General features: G+C 42.9%; 1 long non-coding RNA gene across 1 annotated transcript in view; it reads right to left on the bottom strand.

Annotated features, from left to right (window-relative positions):
* LOC147711789 (uncharacterized) overlaps window positions 1-21355 on the bottom strand; it is a 411006-nt gene that overhangs the window by 248835 nt on the left and 140816 nt on the right. The window lies entirely within an intron of this gene.

Genomic DNA, 21355 nt, shown 5'->3' with positions numbered 1-21355 from the left:
CCCCCACCATAGTACAATGGCTGGGGGGTCAGGGGCGGACAGAAAGACTGTCCGCCACTTTTCTGGAAAAGGGTTCAATGAGGTGGCGGTGTCTGGTAGACACCGACAGCCATATCAGAATGTGGGCGGGAACATGTGGAGTCTGCTTGCAGCGGCTAGTTGCGGGCCCCCAGGGACTCTGAGGTGGTGGGGGTGCACATGGGGGTACCTATGTACCCCCTGCCTTTCAATGCACAACGTGGCAGGCACTGCGCGGTGCCTGTCACATTGTGCATTGAAACGCACAACGTGCCTCTGTGGCATTGCGGCGGGCGGTGCTCTCTGCACCGCCCGTTGCAATGTTGCAGATGCTCCATGCGCCCGCCAGTCAATCAGGAGTGCGGGACCGCGTCAATCAGGAGTGCGGGACCACCACGCCCTAAGCGGGCGGTCCTGTTTCCCGAGGGTATGCCGCCCGCCATACTAATGGGGCCCTTGGTTTTGTACTTTCAGTTTACAGGGTGGCTTCTGGGTCACCAAAGGCATTGACAGCATAAGAATGACACTTATTTATTGTGACTCTGGGCCTAGCAGAGTCTGGGAATTTGCTTTAGACTTTTGTTTGTAACTACAATTTGCACTCAGCTATTCTGCTTCCCTAACTCTGCTGTTTTCTTCTTTTCCGATTTCATTTCAAGACCGAAGGCTACCATTATGCATTCATCTCTTAATTGCCATTCCAGCAAGATGTTTTAAGTACTTACAAACAATAAAACCACAATCTAGAATTAGAACACTATAGTCCATAAATATTCCTCTTATTGAACACTCTTCCTCTATTGAATGCTGCTCCTGAGAAAAATAAGCACCATGAGTGAAGGTTAATTTTGAAATGTGAAGAGTGTTTTTATTGTATAATTGTTAAATGTGTGAATGTTAAGCTTCAAATTCATAGAAGCATCATATTCATTTAGTTAATATTATAAGGATATGTGAGTTCTTTAATCAAAAATAGCAGGGTTAAATAAGAAATATCGTTTTTATAGACAAGCTAACTCAGGTTCTTTATCTGTCATTGTTATCCTCACCTTGTGGTTATATTCCCATATAGTGGTGCTGTCTATAGAAGAGCTAAAGAGGTTCAGAGCTACCTAGGATTTGCTAAAGGTTATAAACATTTTAATCAAGACGTTTCGTAAATAGTTTCCACAATCACCAGGTTAAACAATAAGGGGAAATGACCTGGAACTGGACGGTGCTTTTAACACACTCAAAGTTGCTTTCACTTTGGCACCAATCATTCGGCATTCCAATCTCAATTTACCTTTTATTGTTGAGACCAGTGCTTCAGCATTCACCATCGAGTCAATGTGCAATAATACTATCTGGAACCAGAAGATTTACATCATGTTACTTTTTATTCAAGAATTCTAAGGGCCTCATTATGAGTCTGGCGGTCCGGGAACTGGCAGACTATAGGGGGCGTGGTGGTGGCCATCCAGCCACCGCCACACCAGCGGTTCAACCATCCCATTACAAGTTGGGTGGTCAGACCTCCATTGCACTGCCGCAGCCACCAGGGACCTGCCATTCCCTGGCGATGGCACGGAGGTCAGGGCCTCAGTAATATGCTGGTGGCCCCACTGCAGCACCGCCATGCATATTACGAGTTTCAGGAATGCCAGCGGTGTCACAGAAGTCTTTCCTTCATAAAAAGACTGGCGGTCCAGAAACAAAGGGGACCCTACAGGGCCCCCTGTTGCCCATGTGCATATGCAGGGGGGCACAACATGTGCCCCTCTGTGCGCATGCACCCCAGTTCCTGCACAACATGGACTTTACATTCCATGCTGTGCAGGAACTATCTTTGCCATTCCTATTTTGATGCCCATTTTAGATGCACCACCATGAGTCTGCCTAAAAAAGCCCACAAGGCACAAGGAAACTAGTGATCTAGTAGGCAGTGGGCACACAGGTTTGGCGGTGTGGGAGCGAGCCGCCGGCATGGCAGTCCCCTCCCGCACCACCAAACTCGTAATTAGGCCCTTAATACTATCACAAAAGAACCACACCATTTACTATAGTAAACAGACATCAAAGATTTTTTTTCCTCATTGGTGAAGTTATCTTGAGGGGCATAATCTACAATCACAATCTGATGACCTGGAGGTGACCATGCAAAGTGAAGCGCTATGTTCACCCTTAGTCTGTGGCTTCCCGGATGCTTGCTCAAGTTCAACACATCCGCCACAAACCAATTTTCTCATGTGTTGAGTTCTCCTTTTGTTCTGGCTAATACTATCACGGGGTGATTATGTGTCGGAGCCCATCTTAGTTTCCTGTTGCCACAATTATAGTTTGCCAGGAGGATATATTGTTGGATACTTCTGGGAATAGAAGGTACACCAATGTTTACCTTGACAATTTCCTTGCAAAGCACTCCTGATGAACTTGTGTGAGGGTCTATGCAGGAACCTTTGCGGACAGGAAGAGACCAATTTGGTGGTGCGGATATAGAAGGCTGAGTCCCAAGATCTAGCCATTGTGTCCCTTCCAGAGGACACGTATTACAACTGGCCTCTGCATATTCTAGAGTCCACAATTAAACTTACATTACATTTTGGGGTTAGATAACATTGGCAAATAAAAAACAATTTCGTACTTCTAAAAGATTCTTAACACTAAACTATTTCTTAAGGTAGGAGAAATATTCTGCTTGCTTCCTCAGCAACTGCCCTCTGGAGATGCACAATGTAATATGAAACATTTCTTAACAATAGCTAATATAATTCAGGTCTTCTACAAGTCTGCATCAGAAGTTCCAGCATAAATCCTTCAAATTTGTACATCAGGTATACAATGAAAAGTTTCATTCACAATACATATTTTCTGATACAACCGTTTATTAGAGTCATAGCTTTCTATGTTCCACAGAAACTGTTGGGAGGGAAAACTTGCAAAGGGTAGCTGATTGGGAGGATGGATGAACATGAGGAAGATACAGAACACTAGAAACTGCAGCTATTTTAATTAAATGGTGTCTCATACTAAAATGTGGCATAACTATACTACATTATGTATTATACTTCTAAATTAAACAATTATATTGTTTTAAGTGCCAAATCATTAGTTCATCCATTATGGTTATATGCACCATTAAAATTACTGAGCCTCACAAATAGTTTGTCACCCAAAATTGCACATCAGAAAAATCTTCGACACTGATGGCACCCAGTTCATCACTTGACTAACTTGAAATGCCTGGGAATGTCACATAAGAATAGACTTGCTTTAACGGGCTTGTTGTGACATGGACGAACACAAATGCCTTGCATCTAAATTCAGGCACAATTGATATTTCTATCTTCAAGGCTAATGAACCACTAAGCCATGGGCCTGCAGCACTTTCTGCTAATTGTCTAACACAACCACTTTGGGAAGGTGGAGTCATTACAAATTTACATGCTTGGAGTATGACCTTGTACGCAAAAATCTGATAAATTAGATTAAAAAACACATGCAAGACACTACAACTGATTTTCCAATCTAAATTGTTGCACTCATGTACCCCAAACCCTGATCACTCGTAGATAAATATAAATTAAACAAAAATAAACTGTTCTTCACTGCTAAGCAGTGAAACCTTGTAACTGAATCATCAGATCTGTGACACCAACGGACCTATGTGCTGTAAAATCACCCATCAAAAAGAGATATAATTTTACAATTGCTTGGAATATGTTCCCAGAAATCATGCAAGCCTACTCTAATTTTAATTAACACAACCGCCAAACAGCAGATATGGCAGAACATTACGATTTATGCCTACACTCTAATACCACACACTGCAATGGCCACATTGTTTGAGAACACATCCAAAGAAATAAAGTGATCATGATGGAGTTGGCAGCAAACTGTGCCCTTCATCCACACACAAATCAGTAACTGCTAAAATTGCTTGAAAGCCTCTGCTACTAGCAGTACCCATCAAAAGGCCCCGTTTTTAAAACATGGGAGCTTTTAGTAGCTCAAAGAACTCTACAGATTGAGCTTAACCTGAACACAAGATTAATCACCCTAAGAAATTCCAGTTACGTGATGAAGAGCCACTTCCTTCACTTACCAATACATTTACCCAACACAGAGCACCATATTTTTAAGCTTATATTGATTCCCCTACAACTAGGTCCCGTGAATTCAATAACATGTCAAAGCGATTTCTTGAAAAGTTTTTTTCTTTTTTTGGGAAGGGAAATATTTAATGTTGAGGTAAAATTCTGATGCTCTCAAAAACATCGTTCACTCCAGTGCATCCTAGTTCTTCATATAGTGAGAAAAGTGAATAGATCATATGTGACATTAGAATATTTGACTTTCAGGCGGTAAGGTTCTTTAGTCCTTGAATATATTTCATTTTTCCTTACTGGTAGTAATTTAAATTTTGTATTGGCTAGTTTGGTTGCAGTTCGCACTTTTGAAGTGTATGTGTTGAAGCACTACAAACATTTGGAAATTGCTTTTTTATTTTTATTATGTATACTTTAGAATTTCCTCAGGTTGTTAACCTAGGAAGTAACCCATCAATGGTTTAAAAAGAAAGCCTTGCCATTAATTTTCTTTAGTCTGTCATCTTGGCCTATTGGCCCCGAAGTTGAGGGGCAAATCTGTCGATGGTTTCAATGGAATAAAGAAAGGGAGCTGCCAGAGTTTAAACACTGATGGAGATGTAGGTCCTACTCATGCTTAACTAGGACCATACGCCCTCCTTAGCTGAGAGGTAGATCACATATTGTTCTGCGATAATACCACTCCACATGATAACAAGTCTTAAAGGGTGCAGAATCCTACCTGATGTTACAAGGTGAGATTATATGCCTAGCATTGCTACAACCACTGATACCACCTGATTTTCAGTTCACATACATGTGGGATGTGTGACCAAAATAATGGCTAACGTGTGGTAAATGTCTTGGTAATTCCAGGTGCGGCATAATATTCAAACCTTTGGGCCCAAAACACATATTGTGTCCCTGGTAATGGAGTGGAAATTCCATGGTAATACCAGGTCTGGCATTGCCACCCCACAGGGCCCGATTCATTAACCCCTTCCATGCTGATGACGGCCCCCAGCCATCATGCACTACGGTGCTCGTGTGCTGATGACGGCTGGGGGCCGTTATAAACCCGCCCACTCGCGATTCTGCCTTACAGGTGCAGAATCGCGGCCGCATGGAAGGGGTTAAGGTTCTCAGCACTTGTTTCGGAGGTCCAGCAGCTGTGGTGGGGGTCCTGCACTTGTCCTGCACTTGTAGCAGGACCTCATTGCTGAAGTTTCTCATTGAGAAGCCCGCCACATCTGCGGTGCCTTTGTCACGTCTGCAAGTCCATTTGTGAATCGGGCCCATAGCATCCTGCTGACATGTTGTTCACTGGCAGCTCTCCCACAAATAATATTTTAATACATTGGGGAAATGGCTTGTATCTTGGGGCAAAAAATCTATTTTGAGTTGAACAGTCATTATAATTCCACAAACAACATTAGTTACCAATGTATTTAGGTCTTTTGGTAAGGGCAATGGTTCTTTGCAGCAAACCTCAGCTTACCTGCTGTTGAAAAGGAGTTTAGGTTTAGAGAGTAATTATTTTATTAAGAGATTGTGATTAACATACTTCTCTTTATTGAAATAGATTACTTTTCACAACTTTCAGCGTGGAGAAATGCAGTTCATGCTGTCGTGCTCGGTATAGTTGCAGAGGCGATCCTGCTCAATTAATTCTAATTTACATACTTGCTTTTTTTGTTTCTCGTTAATTAAACCGGTAATTGAGAGCAACATATCCGGCAATTATGGTGCATGGTAGAACCCAGATGCACCCTAATCTGCAAAGATTTTGACATTTTAAAAGGCAATTTGCAAAAACCTAACTCTGACAAAGCAATGGGATTTTAGTAGAGCGCGATTCAGTATCTAAGGCGAAATTAAATCCTCCTGTGGAATGGAAGTTGCTTGTTCATTAAGGTCTCCTCAATTATACTAATGTCTGACATGCCTACTGAATTAGAGCCGAGGATGCCAGCCATGCTCCTCTGGCCATTCAAACCAGATCTCAATCAATAGCAGCAACATCTCTCACATAAATAGAGTTGCCAAGCAGCAGACGTTTGACTTTTATGAAGTGGATACAAACACTCTAGTATAATTTTACAATTCATTATGCACATATGACTTTGTATAGACCGAGGCACCTTGTTGCAGAACATATTAAATGTAAGCTTGGGGAGAAGATAACAACTAGGCGGATGTTTTTTGCGAATTTCTGGAACTGACTTTCTCTCTAAAAACAGAAATCATTGGGTAGGGTAAACATTTTATTACCATGTATATATGTGGCTGCACATCATAGATTTGCAATCTTCTTGTGCTTTATAAATGGTAAAAAGAAAACGGTTAGGGAGTGAACACTTTGGAAAGTTTTTTTGTGGGTGGGTGGGGAAGTACATACCCCAAACTTGTCTACAAGCCTAGAAAGTCACTACTTAAGAAATATATTGAATCAATTTACCTCAAAAGGAAAATGCAACCAACTGCATTATCGTATCGTAGCGTATCGTAGGGGGAGCTTATAAAGCGCGCTGACACCATGGGTTTCCTGGCGCTGGTAGAGAGTACAGAAGACAGAGAGACTAGACAGATTGGGGAAAGAGCCAGGTTTTTAAAGACTTGCGAAAGAGGGTTAGGGAGTTAGAGGTTTTGAGGGGGAGAGGGAGAGAGTTCCAAAGCTTGGGGGCCAGGTGGGCAAATCTCCGGCCTCCAGATCTACAGAGCTTGAAAGAATGGACAGTCAGAAGATGAAGGTGAGAAGATCTCAGGGTATGGGATGGACAGTAGGGACTGATGAGGGATTTGACAAAAGCAGGGCAGGGGCCGAGTAGTGACTTAAAGACAGGCAGCCGGTCTTGAAGGCTGCCCTGGAGACGACAGGGAGCCAGTGGAGCTTGACAAGGAGGGGCCTGGCAGATTGCCACTTCGGAATCCCTAAAGCTAGTCTCACCGCCTGGTTTTGGACCACTTGTAGTCTAGCCATCGATGTTTTGGACAGGCCGTGGTAGATCGAATTGGAAAAATCTAGGCGGGAGAGGACAAGGGCCATGATGACGTGCAGGAGGGCATCAGGCGTGAAGAGGTATGCCACTTTCCTGATCCTGCATAGTTGGTAGATGCAGGACGAGACCACGGTCCCTACCTGCGGCCCTAGGGATAAGGCGGAGTCAATGGTGACCCCCAGACTCTTCACCAAAGCTGCAGGGGTGGGAGGGGGGCCCATATCCACCGGCCAGAATTGAGGCCCCCAGAAGGAGGCACTCTTGCCGGGGAGGAGAAGCTCCGTCTTACCGGGGTTCAGTTTTAACTGATTGTGGCCCATCCACTGGAGAATGTGGGACATAACTGCTTGGAAGTTGGGGATAGCAGAAGGGGAGTTAAGAGAAAAGATGAGTTGCAGGTCGTCCGCGTAGTTGAACACGGTAACGTCCCACTGCCTCAATGAAATAAGAAGGGGGCGAAGATAGAGATTGAAAAGAAGAGGGGACAGAGAAGAGCCCTGGGGAACCCCGCAGAGCGAATGCTCTCTGGGAGCTCTAAAGGAGCCCAGGCTGAGGGTCTGGGACCTGCCCGTCAGAAAGGATCTGACCCAGGCCAGCGCCCGGCCCTGGATGCCAGCCTGTTCGACACGGTGGAGAAGGATGTTGTGGTCCACCGTGTCGAAGGCGGCTGACAGGTCTAATAATACCAGGGCCTGGGGAACAGCCTTGTCCACACCGTCTCTCAGGGCATCCAGCACGGCCAAGATCACTGTCTCCGTAGAGTGGCCGGGTCTGAAGCCTGCCTGGTTGGTCTCGAGGAAGTTGGATTTCTCGATGAACAGGGAGAGACAGGAGGTGACGTGGGCTTCCAGGATCTTCGAAAAGAAAGGTAAGAGGGAGATAGGGCGGTAGTTTGCCGGGACAGCGGGGTCAGCCCCCGGTTTCTTCAGGAGGGGCACCAGCACGGCCTCCTTGAAGAAACCCGGCACCATACCAGAAGAAAGAGAAGAGTTTAGCAGAGGGAGGATGCAGTCGGGTAAAGAATGGCAGATGTCCCGGAGTATGGAGGGAGGGCAGCAGTCGTCTGGAGATCCCGACTTGACGCGGGTGGCGAGAGTCGCCAGAGATGTAGGATCTAAGAGGGGAAATTGAGTGAAAGAGGAAGAATTGTGAGGAGGGGAGACAGATCCAGCGCCAGGAATCATGATGGGTATTATTTAATTAATTCATTTTAATGCATTTTTCTCAAATTATGTTTTCATAGAAAGAAGCATTGATTTGTTTGTACTGGGTGAGAGTTTATTGTGAGGGCGGACAAACGAGTCAGCACGTTCCCCTGTGTGCTTACTTTTGTGTAAGCTCTCTGTTCTGTACACAATGCTTGTGCCTTCCTTATTTTCTGCGAATTGATTCTTAAATCAGGCATAGGCTCCATGTCAAATTACTCTCGGAGTACTTGGCAATTATTAACATTCATTCTAATTGTTTTTGATCTGAATGTATCAAACTCACTTTGGCCTAATTAACAAGGGTAAATGTTCACTAAGGAGCCGTTACGATGTCATGCGGAAAGCCTTCGACCGACAGTCAGATTCTCCTAGACAGTGTCAGAATCCATCTGCCCGACTCGGTTACCTGTTATGATGCTTGCCGTCAGAAGGGAAACCATTCGGTCGGAGCCGATTCGTACAGGTCTATGGACTGTGTTTTCGACTGACCGATTACGATGTCGGATTCTGACAGCTTTTCCGACTCGGTTTGTCCGACATGAAAAGGAAACTGACTTAGGGAGCCCTAACAGGCCCTCCTTCATCCTGAGGCCTTCGGTTGGGGGCCATTGGGGTACCCATAGGACTACCCTGAAAAACCATGCACTGTTTGACAAGCACCATGGGGGGCCTGCAAAACGGTGCAAGATTTCCTGCAGGGACCCATTTTCCCCATAGGAGCTTGTGTTGTCTGTCAGAACACAGTCTCCCATAGGAGTCAATAGCATCATAATCGGTTGTGCGGAACCGCATTACGTTAGTCGTCTGAACTGAATCAGACAAGGAGTCGGACGGAAAGTTTCCACATGACATCGTAATTGGCCCCTTATTGATTAACTTAATGTTTGTTCGCTATTCACAAAAGCTATTTACTAGTATGATCTTTACAACTGTGGTGTATTCAAACATTAAATGATAGGACAGTCCTCTTTTTATTGTGGAGCCTCCGCAGTCGTAATGATGTTACTAGTAAAATACCTTTGTGAACAGGGAGCAATCGTAATTACACAAAAGGGTACTTCTACCATTGTGAATCAGGCCCTATGTTTGTTGACTGCATTCACTGACCACATCACACTACAAAGGAAAAGTGAAACAGCGTGGTTGCACTCCGGCTACAGTAGAAAAACGAATATAGTGCAAATGTGCATGTTCACATCGTGGGTAAAACAGTAGGAAAACATGAGGCCTCATTGCAAGTCTGGCGATCCTCAGGGTTGGCCGGGACTTAGCCACTCTGAGAGGAGTTTGTCCCATCAGAAATAATCGCACTATTCTTAAACAAGTACATAATGACTCAACTGTTGTTCATCAACATATGCATATAGCAGCTTACTTGCTGAGGGAGAGCTCCACATTCATCAAAAATTGGATCCTGCTAGATAAAGTATATTATGTTTTAGATATTTAAATGATTCTTGAAATCACAATATAAACAGAACATTTGCAGTTTAGTGTGATACGTAATGGCTCAGCCGCTGTTAAGTAACAATTGAATTCAGATAAAGTGCATTATATTTTAAATGTTTGAGCAATTCTTAAAATCACAGTAGAGGCAAAACATTCACAGCTTAGTCTGATATATAATAGCTCAGCCGCTATTCATCGTCACATACATTAATCACTGAGAATCTACTCGACATTCATTGACAGTTGAGGCATAGTAAGTAAAGAGCATTTAACTTTAAATATTAGTACTGTTTTTCAATAACCGTACAGTCAAGACTTTGGCAACTAGTCCAATTGGAAGTGTGTTGTGCTTTAAGTGTTAATGCAGCTCTTCAAATAGGTTTTGAGACCCAACATTTGCAACTTAGTCTGTGAACATCACTCTTGTCAGTGAGCCAGTGAGGGAAACGGCCTTAACAACGCAGGCTCAGCCAAGCGTGCTATTTCCACACAAGCTGAACCAAACTTGCCTTAACCATGCCCCTTCGACGCTGATGACCAGCTGGGCTCGTCATGGCGTAGCCTCCTCGCACGCTGATGACGAGCCCAGCTCGTCACGTAAAGTGCGTTTCCGCAAAACCCAGCGTGCGAGCGGAATTCCGCTAGCGCGCATGGTGTTAACAACGAATATGTGTGCTTAAGGCAATCCCTGGGCTAGATGCAGAATAGATAGGCAGGCACAGGAAGACAGGAAGAGGAAGGACCAGGAGAGGACGCAGTAAGGTAAGTGGGGCTGGGTCTTGAGGGGGTCAGGTAGTTTTTCAGGGTGGGGTCGTTTTTAAGGCTCGGGGTTTTTATAGGACAGGGTGCAGTTTTAGTGCTCAGGGCAGTGGGGAGCTGGAACAGGGCACTTTACAGGTGTAGGGTTCAGTTTTTACGGATCAGGCTGGGGGGGCTTGGGTCAAGGTAGTTTTTAGGGCGTGGGTCAGTTTGTAGTGCTCAGGATGGGACAGGTTTTAGGGCTGGGGCAGTTTTAGGCCTTAGGGCGGGGCGGCGGTGTCAGGGTAGTTTACAGGGGGTAGCGGTCAGTTTTTAGGACTCAGGGCTAAGGACGGGGGTAGGGAAATTTTTTAGGGCATGGGGACAGTTTTTAGGTCTCAGGGCGTGGTGGGGTGAAGGGAAAGTTTTAAGGGCTGGGGGAAGTTTTAGGCCTCAGTGCAGTTGGCTGGGTCAGGGTACTTTACAGATGTTGGGGTCCGTTTTTAGGGCTCAGGGCAGAGGGTTGGGGTTGGGGACGTTTTTGATTCATGGGTTTACTTTTTAGTACTCCGGGCCTACCCTTGGGGCAGGGGCATGATCTTTAGCACACATGTCCCTTTTCCAATCATGTCTTTGCCACAATATTACGTGGTAAAGGCATGCGAGGTAAAGACACATTCTTGGTTAAGACCGCGTGGTTCAGGCATGCGTTGTTCAATCATACAACCCGCCAGTGGATCTCCTTCATATACTAAACAATCCTTTGAGTTGTTTGTGGGTAGTCCCCAGCTAAGATACATTTATTTACTAAAAACCAAATTAGCCTATAAAAAGACTATAAATAGCTCATTAAATTGCACTGTGTATTAGGCAGCAAAGACTATTCTTAACATCCTCGCAGGGGTTGTTTAACTAAAGCCATCAAAATACTATTTGCACACTGCAAGTTCAGGGTGGTTTGGTCAGACCAGCAAAGTGCACCTCTTTTTGTACAGCATATCACCTCGCTCCTTACCCCTTTTGAATGTCATCCCTGATACATATTAAAGGCACTTAAATCGATTCCATATTCCAGCTCTCATTAGTTTGTGACATTCTGCTTCAGCTGCATTATCACACAAAAATAAACAACCTTTGGTGTTTTTGTCATTTTCTTTACTGTGTTTCTTTTATTGAATGCCAAAGGCCAACTCATGTTTCATAAGTTTTTGATTTTGCTTTGTCAGGTCAAAAGATCTGAAGAATGAGGTCAACAATTCCTAGAGACATTTTAGGAAAAACGTGTTGCATCCAGAACCTTTCTGGTACTTAGGTTAAAAAAATACACCAAAGATCAGTAGAGTACTACATTTCATAAGGCGACTGTGATATTTTTCGCTGCGCTTGTGTGACTTCCTAATAACAGTGATGGTTCATATTTGGAGCAACCCCATCATTCAAGGTCATTTTGGGCCTATGATTACTGCTCTTCTTTACTGGGTCATAATAACCTGTGATTCATTCCAAATGACCGGTGAGCCGGAGGATGTCACTCCAGGTACACAAGGCCTTAATCATCATTCTCTTTCAGAACTTGTTTCATCAATGCAATGAGAAAATGCTGAAATGAAGGGGAACATTTACAATAAAATCTCAGAGCGTGGTGTTATTCCAAAATTGGTAATGCCTCGCTAAACATTTTTTCAAACACAGGGATAAACCGTACTTACAAAAATACGGCGCACACCTGCGTTTCCCCTAGCGCTGGTACTAAAAAAGCTGCCTAGCACCAGCGCATGCACACTTGCGTCATGTTGCAAGGGTGCCTGGCCAACAGGGGCGTATATTTATGTGCCGGAAGGGACACCTTCCTGCACATAAACAATCTTTAAAGGCGATTTGGAGAGCAAAATACAAGGAAAAGTGAATACTTTCTCCTTGTATATCCATCCTAAGACCAGGTTTTTCCTAGCCATAGTTTTTGGCACTGCCCCATCCTTGTGAATATCAGGCAGCCTCAATAAGCAACAGGTGGTGCGGTGGTATGCCCAATGCAATGTCTATTGCATGCCCTTTCACACTAAGAGAAGTGTGAAAATGGGCCTTATTTATAAGATGACCTTAAGCAGCGCTACGTGGCTTAATGCCAACTTTAAATAAGTAGAAAGGGATGTCACCACCAGAACATCACTAAAAGTGACGTCTGATGACGTTATCCCCTTGTAAATATGCCCTATAGTATTTTCAGTAAATGTGAAGAGCACCACTTACCCATTGAAAATGCATGGAAATCCTTTCACTTGAAAAACATTGCTGCTCCATACCATTGTATTCCTAGACACTTATGTCCTGTAGTCTGAACTCTTCAAACAAGTTAGGTGATTGAATGGTTAAAATATACTTTTCTGCAATACAGGCAGAGAAAATGAGGCTACTGCCAAATACCTTGACATTAATAATTTACACCAACAGTCTACAAATGACAGGATGTGTGGGCTAGTGAATTTGAGACCTGAGGGCTACATGTAGGTAGAATAGATTTACCGATTTTTAATTACCGAATTTTACCGATTCGGTAATTAAAAATTGGTAAATCTAAGGGGTGGATATGTAGGTATTTCCAGATGTGGAAATACCGAATCTGTAACATTCGGTATTTACCGATTCTGTAAATACAGAATCGGTATTTCCTATTGATTCCTATGGGCTTTGAAGCCCATAGAAATCAATGGGAAATACCGATTCTGTATTTACAGAATCGGTAAATACCGAATTTTGCAAGGGTGCAGGGGGTGTCACTTTGACACCCTCTGGCACCCCACAAATAGGCATGTGCACCATGTGGCACACAGACATGCCCTAAGGGCATGTCTGTCTGTCACAAGGCTAGGTGTGCATGCACACATGTGCATGCACACCTGAAATCGGTATTTTACCACACAATAGGATTGTGTGGTAAAATACCAATTTTGTAGGGCCTTTGGGACTCAGAAGAGTCCCACCTACATCTGAGATTTACCGAATCGGTAAAAATACCGATTCTGTATTTTACAGAATCAGTAAATTTACCGAATTGGTAAAGTTACTGATTCTGTAAAATTGTGCCCCTACATGCCAATTCTTGAATACCGGTCGGTAACAGACGAAAATACCGATTTTCAGCCGTTACCGACCGACCTACATCTGGCCCTGAATCACTTATTGTTGAATATTGTACACTTACACTCACACAAGGAATAGAGCTTGGTGTTGTTCTCCCTTTTACCAAGTGATAGGTGGACAGACGAACCATTTATTTATTGTATTGCATTAGGATTGCATTTATATAGCACTTACTACCCCTGAGGAAGGCGCCAAATCTCTTTTCAGCGAGTAGCACACTACTCCGGAACCCATAAAGGATTAGTAGTGATTTAGCATAGTGAAATATGAAAGTAATTTGAGTGGTAGACATGTTAGTCAGTTATTTAACTTGAGAAGGATAGTTGAGAGATAGTAGAGGGAAAAGGTTTGCATTTATATAGTGCTTACTACCACAGATGAGGTGTTGAAGCGCTTTTTCGGCAAGTAGCACACTACTCTGGAATCTATAAAGGATTAGTGGTGAATTAGTATAGTGAAATATGAAAGTAATTTTTCTGGTGGACATGTTAGTCTGTTATTTGAATTAAAAAGGATAGCGGAGGGATAGAAGAGGGAAGGATCTAGGGCCCGATGTAGGTCGGTCGGTAACGGCCGAAAATCTGTATTTTCGGCCGTTACCGATCGGGAAATAGGTGATAGGCATGTAGGGGGCATTATTTTACTGAATCGGTAAAAATACTGATTAGGTAATTTTACAGATTCAGTAAAATAAAAAATCGGTAAATTTACCGATTCTAATCCACCCATATGTAGGTGGGACTCTTCAGAGTCCCAGGAGCCTTACCGAATCGGTATTTTACCATCAAATCCAATTTGATGGTAAAATACCGATTCCGGTGTGCATGCACATGTGTGCATGCACACCTATGCCATGTGACAGGCAGACTTGCCCTTAGGGCATGTATGCCTGCCACATGGCACCCAAGCCTGTTTTGGGTGTGCCAGAGGGTGTCAAAGTGACACCCCCTGCACCCTTGTGAAAATTGGTATTTACCGATTCAGTAAATACCGAATCGGTAATGCCCATTCATTCCTATGGGCTTCAAAGCCCATAGGAATGCATGGGCATTACGGATTCGGTATTTACCGAATAGGTAAATACCGAAATCATCCGAATCGGTATTCCAGCACATCTGGAATACCTACATGTCGACACCATAGATTTACCGATTTTCAATTACCGAATCTGTAAAATTCGGTAATTTAAAATCAGTAAATCTATTCTACCTACATCTAGCCCCTAGAATTTTTTTAGCAGTAGGAGGAGGCTTGGGATGAGTAAAAGTGAGGTCAAGGAGAAGTGTCAGAGGGAAGGGTTTAGAAATGCTTGTTTGGGAGATCTGAATAGTAAAAAAGAGGTATGCGATGATGTTAGGAGGGTACAGTAGGGAAGAGCCTAGAGATGTTATTTTGGGGATCATAGTAGTGATATGGGTTTGGGATGAATGAGAGAGTGGAGGTAGAGGATATATTGCTAGGATAGAGGTATAGGGTGGGAGATAGGGTAGTGCATTGGATTTAGTAGAAAAATAATAAATATATAGTTTTTTTGTAATTTAATAGTGAAGCAAGTGTAGGTAAATAGTTATGATAAAAGATTTTCTTATTTAAACAGTCAATTATATACATGTCAAAAACATTGAATATTGTAACTACCAGTAATATGTACATTTGTTAAACAGAACTAAATATCTATATTTTTAAAAACATAATTATTATACATGTTTATCCAAAGCAATACAATATATAGGTACAAATCTATAGTCTAAATGGTTATCTGTGGATCTTATGTTGGGGGGTAACTAGTTCCATACACATATTGAGGCAAGGTGCCACTCTAGAGCGGAGGTTCCTTTGTTGAATGTGTTTGGTGATTTTATTCCTGATGAAGAGCTGCCCCGCTCCATGTATCGCTTTGTGAGTGATACAAAGCATCTTGAACGTGGCTCTTCTGCCAATCGGGAACCATTGCAGGACTTTTAAGGCAGGAGAGATGTGGTCTTGCGGCTTTATATTTAAAAGTAGTCTGGCAGCCGTGGTAGAGGCTATTGATTTAATCGAGTTTGAACAGAACAAGAGAGATGGTAGCCTGGACCTTGTATGGAAATTCCAGATGAGGGAAGATTTTCCGCAGAGTTTTGATAGTGACAAAGCATGATCTTGCTAGTTTGTCTACTTGGGCGTTCATTGATAGCTTGGAGTCCATGGTAATTCCAAGGTTTCTTACTTCTAATGATACTTAAGGCAGTGTTCCCAGATCATCAGGCCGGGCAGCGAGTGGGTCATAATTTTTCCAATAACCACACATGAGTATTTCTGTTTTGAACACATTCAATTTGAGATGGATCCACATCATCCATTGATCCACGGCTCTGAGACAACTGACAATTACAGTGTCTCCAATTCTTTGGGGCATTCCAATACAAGGAGCATTTGCATAAGTATAGAACATGAGATAAAATTGATGGCTCAGTGCTGGTAATGACTTCACGTAGATGTTGAAAAGCATGTTGAAAAGCATGGGTGAGAAAAGCATGATAGAGCCTTGAGGGGCCGCTGCTTTACAGAGTAGCTGAAGGCTGAAAGCTATTGATTCATTCTGCCTTGGATACACAGGCAAAAGTTCCATTCCAAGCCACCAACTCCCAAAGAGTTATCAAGTTACCATTGAGATCCTGTATGCCACCTAAGAGGGTCATTAGGATGGCGGACGGACCTGCGTCCGTCCGCCACCCCAGAGGTGGAGAGATCATCCGCAAGGGCAGCGGTGGTCTTTCCATGCCAATTAGGATGTGACCGCTACCCTGGCAGTCATCTCCTGTATCCTTAACATTGCGGCGGGTGCTGCTTCAAGCAGCACCCGCCGCAATGTTAAAAATGCATGCATTGCATTTGCAAATCACTTTATAAATATTTGATAAACTGAGACTTAATAACAATCCAAGTATTAGAGAAAGGGTGGCATCAAGGAGAGAGAAACACAATTATATCAGTTTCAAACCATTTTTTATGCTTCAAAGACCAAAAATAAATAAAATAGATTTGACTGCGACATATAATACAATATACAAAGTGCAATGTGTCCCCAGTGATTTGTGAAGTAACCAAAAAACAACGTGTGTACAGTTAGGTGAACTATACAGGTTAAAGTGGTGGCTATTTACAAGAAAGAGACATGACTCAAAGCAATTATTTAAATCAATTGTAGAACAGCCGCTATAAAATCATAGGAGCTGTGTGAGCCTTATTCGCCTCCAAGTACGTCAATGGCATTTCGACCCTTAGAATGAGGGTCTCATCAGGACTGGGAGTGAGGGACGTCTATAAAACATAATGTACAATGTGAAATTGTAAGTATATGTAGTCACCATGAATATATATGAATATTCTTGGAGAAGGTGAAGGAATTTACCTTATACTGGGCTAATAAAAAGTGTAACCCATGCGTGTGAAAGTTAACCGAATTTACTTACAGTGAACCCAGCCGGGCACTGTCGAGGGGCAGACAAAGAAAAGGCATGGAATTAGCCACATACGAAAAAATATTTAAAAAATATATAGTTTGTATATGGTGCAGCGCCGTTAGAGCAATAGCACAACTTACCACTGTCATTGACACCTTGGTAATTGTAGTCTATCTGTCTCAGACGGTCGGTGCCGTCACCGCGCAAAATGAACAGGGAATATCTGTAATATAAAAACGGTGTCTCAATAGTTGTGAGCTGCGGGTGGCATTGAGGCTGCAGGCGATAAGTAATCATGGAATTATAATCTGTACCTGGGCGCGTTTTCAACCAGCTCGATCGCTGCCTTCGGGTAAATGTTTGGTAACTGGCGGGTGACGTCACCGCGTTTTAAAGCGCGCGGCGTTGCGCACGTAATTGCTACAGGACTATCGTGCAATGTTTACAAATATGGAGAAGGATAAACCCGTATCGATTGCGCAAAAGTCTAAGGTGGCTCTATCGGATGGGCACATATTTGTGTTGACGAGATAGAGTCACAATTAAGGCTCTATCTCGTCAACACAAATATGTGCCCATCCGGTAGAGCCACCTTATACTTTTGCGCAATCGATTGCGCAAAAGTCTAAGGTCGCTCTATCGGATGGGCACATATTTGTGTTGACGAGATAGAGTCAAAATTAAGGCTCTATCTCGTCAACACAAATATGTGCCCATCCGGCGCTGCACCATATACAAACTATATATTTTTTTATATTTTTTCGTATGTGGCTAATATCATGCCTTTTCTTTGTCTGCCCCCCGACAGTGCCCGGCTGGGTTCACTGTAAGTAAATCCGGTTTACTTTCACACGCATGGGTTACACTTTTCATTAGCCCAGTATAAGGTAAATTCCTTCACCTTCTCCAAGAATATTCATATATATTCATGGTGACTACATATACTTACAATTTCACATTATACATTATGTTTTATAGACGTCCCTAACTCCCAGTCCTGATGAGACCCTCATTCTAAGGGTCGAAACGCCATCGACGTACTTGGAGGCGAATAAGACTCACACAGCGCCTATGATTTTATAGCGGCTGTTCTACAATTGATTTAAATAATTGCTTTGAGTCATGTCTCTTTCTTGTAAATAGCCACCACTGTAACCTGTTTTGTTCACCTAACTGTACACACGTTGTTTTTTGGTTACTTCACAAATCACTGGGGACACATTGCACTTTGTATATTGTATTATATGTCGCAGTCAAATCTATTTTATTTATTTTTGTTATTTGAAGCATAAAAAATGGTTTGAAACTGATATAATTGTGTTTCTCTCTTCTTGATGCCACCCTTTCTCTAATACTTGGATTGTTATTAATTCTTAGTTTATCAAATATTTATAAAGTGATATGCCACAGGAACCATTGCTTTTCTGGATAAACGCATTACCCTGGTTCCTTTGTGAGTAGGGTCTCCCTTGTTCTCTTTTTTTTGCATTGCATTTGCATGTACAAAGCGGCAGGCACCGCGCAGTGCCTGCCGCTTTATACATGCAAATGCAGGGGGCTACCATAGGTACCCCCCATGTGCACCCCCACCCCCCCCAGAAGCGAAGGTCCACATGCTTTTCCACGGAGGAAAAACCGTCACGGAAAAGCATGTCTACACATGCTTCCTAATTTGGCTGGCGGTGTCTTGCAGACACCGCCACCAAATAGCAGGCTACACCCCGCGGATCAGTGGCGGATGGACCTGCCGTCCGTCGCTGATCCTACCGCCATCCTGATCTGGCGGGTGGTGTTTACAGGGACTGCGGCGGTGAATCTGCATCCTCCGGGCCGGTGGTGGCTTCCACCGGCCCAGAGGATGCAGATTCACCGCCATCCTAATTGAGCCCAAAGTCTTCAAAGTGACAACAAACATTTGTCAAAGCTTTATTATTAGATGCGTCAACTTATACACTCTTCTGTAAAAACTGATGTTTTAAAGATAGCAGAATTGTAAGTCATGTTGTAAAACACATAAGTGAGACTTTTCATTTTCTGAGACGTAAAGGAATGCACTAATTCTAATTGGTCTGTGTTTTTGGAGCATGATTTTAGGTTTAAATTGGCAATGTTATGAACTTCTCAAATACTTAACCATTAAGACAAAAGGTCTATGTGGTTGAAATGGAAGGAAAGATGGGCAGAGTTCTAAGGAATTAAAACGCTTGTGGCTGCAAATTTATCAACCATCAAACTCTATGGGCCTCATTTATGAGGCTGTGCGTCACTTTTACGCTGCCGGTGCGTTACTTTTTGTGATGCACCAGTGGCGTAAAAAATGTGCCCTGTTGCGCCATATTTACAAAGTGACGCATCTAGGTAGATGCGTCACTTTGTAAACCCTTGAGCCACATTATACCTGCGCCAGGTATAATGTATGCAAGGGGGGCGTATTGACGCAAGAAATTATCGTAGAAGTGACGCAGTGAAATCTATGAGATTTCACTGCATCACTTCTAGGACGCAAATGCGTCAATATCTTACGCCTGCCTCACTACAGGCATAAGACTGACGCAGGCCCTTTCACATGGGGCTTACCCCATGTGAAAGGACACATTGCTAGAGTTGCGTCACTTTTGTGACACACTCCAGCAATGCGTCACTTTTGCGCCATACAGATACGTCAGAAATACTGACGTACCTGTAACTCCTTGCACCATGATGCATTATTATTATTAAGACGCATCAATCATGCCGCAAGGAGGGCGCACTGAGAAGTGACGCATCGCTGCTTTCACGCAGCGATGCGTCACTTCTCATAAATGAGGCCCTATCTGTTTTAGTCAAGAACAGCATTTCTTTTTGGTGTGATGCTTTATAGTAGGCAGACCCAGTGTTATCAGTGGGGGCTTTAAGAGACCAGCATTTTTGGCACTGTAAAAAGAAAGCAAAGACAGCATTGTTATCTTGATTATGCAAACATTCCCTTGGGTTTAAAATGTATTCAGTTTAGTTGATGTTGAATAAAATGCAGTTATCATTTGGAAACACCTATGGTAGAAAATTTTACCATAGATTGTGTCTGCTAAATATATTCAACACAATTGATTTCAAATGTATGACTTTCATGGGATTCATCATACACATATAGCTCATCCTTAGTAGTGTATGGGTGGTTAGAAATTGTTTATATAATTGAGGTACCTGCAGCGAGGGAGCAAGAAAAAATGGTTCTCCGTGGTTATATGGTCAAATATATTAGGAGAAATTGCTATATGCTCATTCCATCTTGAGATGTAGGAATCATGTTTTCTAAACCTGTCAGTTTTTTAAACATTAGAGTCGGAATGTATTATAATTAGGGCTCCCTATTTTATGGTATTTTTTTTTATTATTTCCTTCTGTATTTATCCATATTTACTTTTTGCTAATTTTATCTCTATTTATCCATAATTATTTTGAGTTTTCAGGAAAAATGAAGCTGAAATTAGTATATTTCCATGTATTTATCTGGTAAATATGCACTCATGCTTGAATGCCTACCAGGTTTCAATCCTGTAAACACCCACAGAAGATAAATCAATGGCTTATAAGACAATTTGCACATTTCAGTATCAACCTTGTGCATATCTACTGCTATTAAAACCTCTTTACTAAAATTCCTTTCATTTTAGCCCCCTTACCTATCAATCCACACAGCTATTGGCCTTGCAGTCATGGTGGATAGTACTACTCAAAAAGTAACCCAATTTTCGTTCCTTTCCATGTTTAGAAATAAAGACAAGAAAATAAATGGTTTCTGTCTGTATTTATCTGTAAAAATCAGTAAAAACAGAAAACAGGGAGCCTTACTTATAATATGTAAAACAGAATATTATTTAAACTTTTTAAATCATTATTAGAGAGGCTGATCTCAGAATTGTGGCTGGTTGGTAGCACTGGCAAACCTTAGACCAATATTCTGGTGTATGTACATGAAACAACATGTGGGTGATACAAAGAGTCTGAAATTAGCATTTTGCTCATTCTAGGGTAACAGAGAAGACTAAGGGGCTGATTATGACCTGGGCAGTGCGAGAGTGGGGCGACACGCCACTGCCCTTCTCCTGTACAGCCAAAGTCAACCGCTGGCCGCCTGCCAGATTAGGATTTTTCTCCTGGTCTGGCTCGGGGTCTTTGGTGTTCCCAAGGTGGGCTGCAATGGGAATGCCAAAGCAAGCTTCTGCATGGCATGCACTGTTTAGTCCACGCTGTGCAGGAACTGGGCGTGCATGTACACTGAGAGGCACACCACATGCCCCCCTTCATCC

This window comes from Lissotriton vulgaris, chromosome 5 (assembly GCF_964263255.1).
Source record: "Lissotriton vulgaris chromosome 5, aLisVul1.2, whole genome shotgun sequence".
Classification (NCBI taxonomy): Eukaryota; Metazoa; Chordata; class Amphibia; order Caudata; family Salamandridae; genus Lissotriton; species Lissotriton vulgaris.
This window is presented reverse-complemented; position numbering and strand designations above follow the sequence as displayed.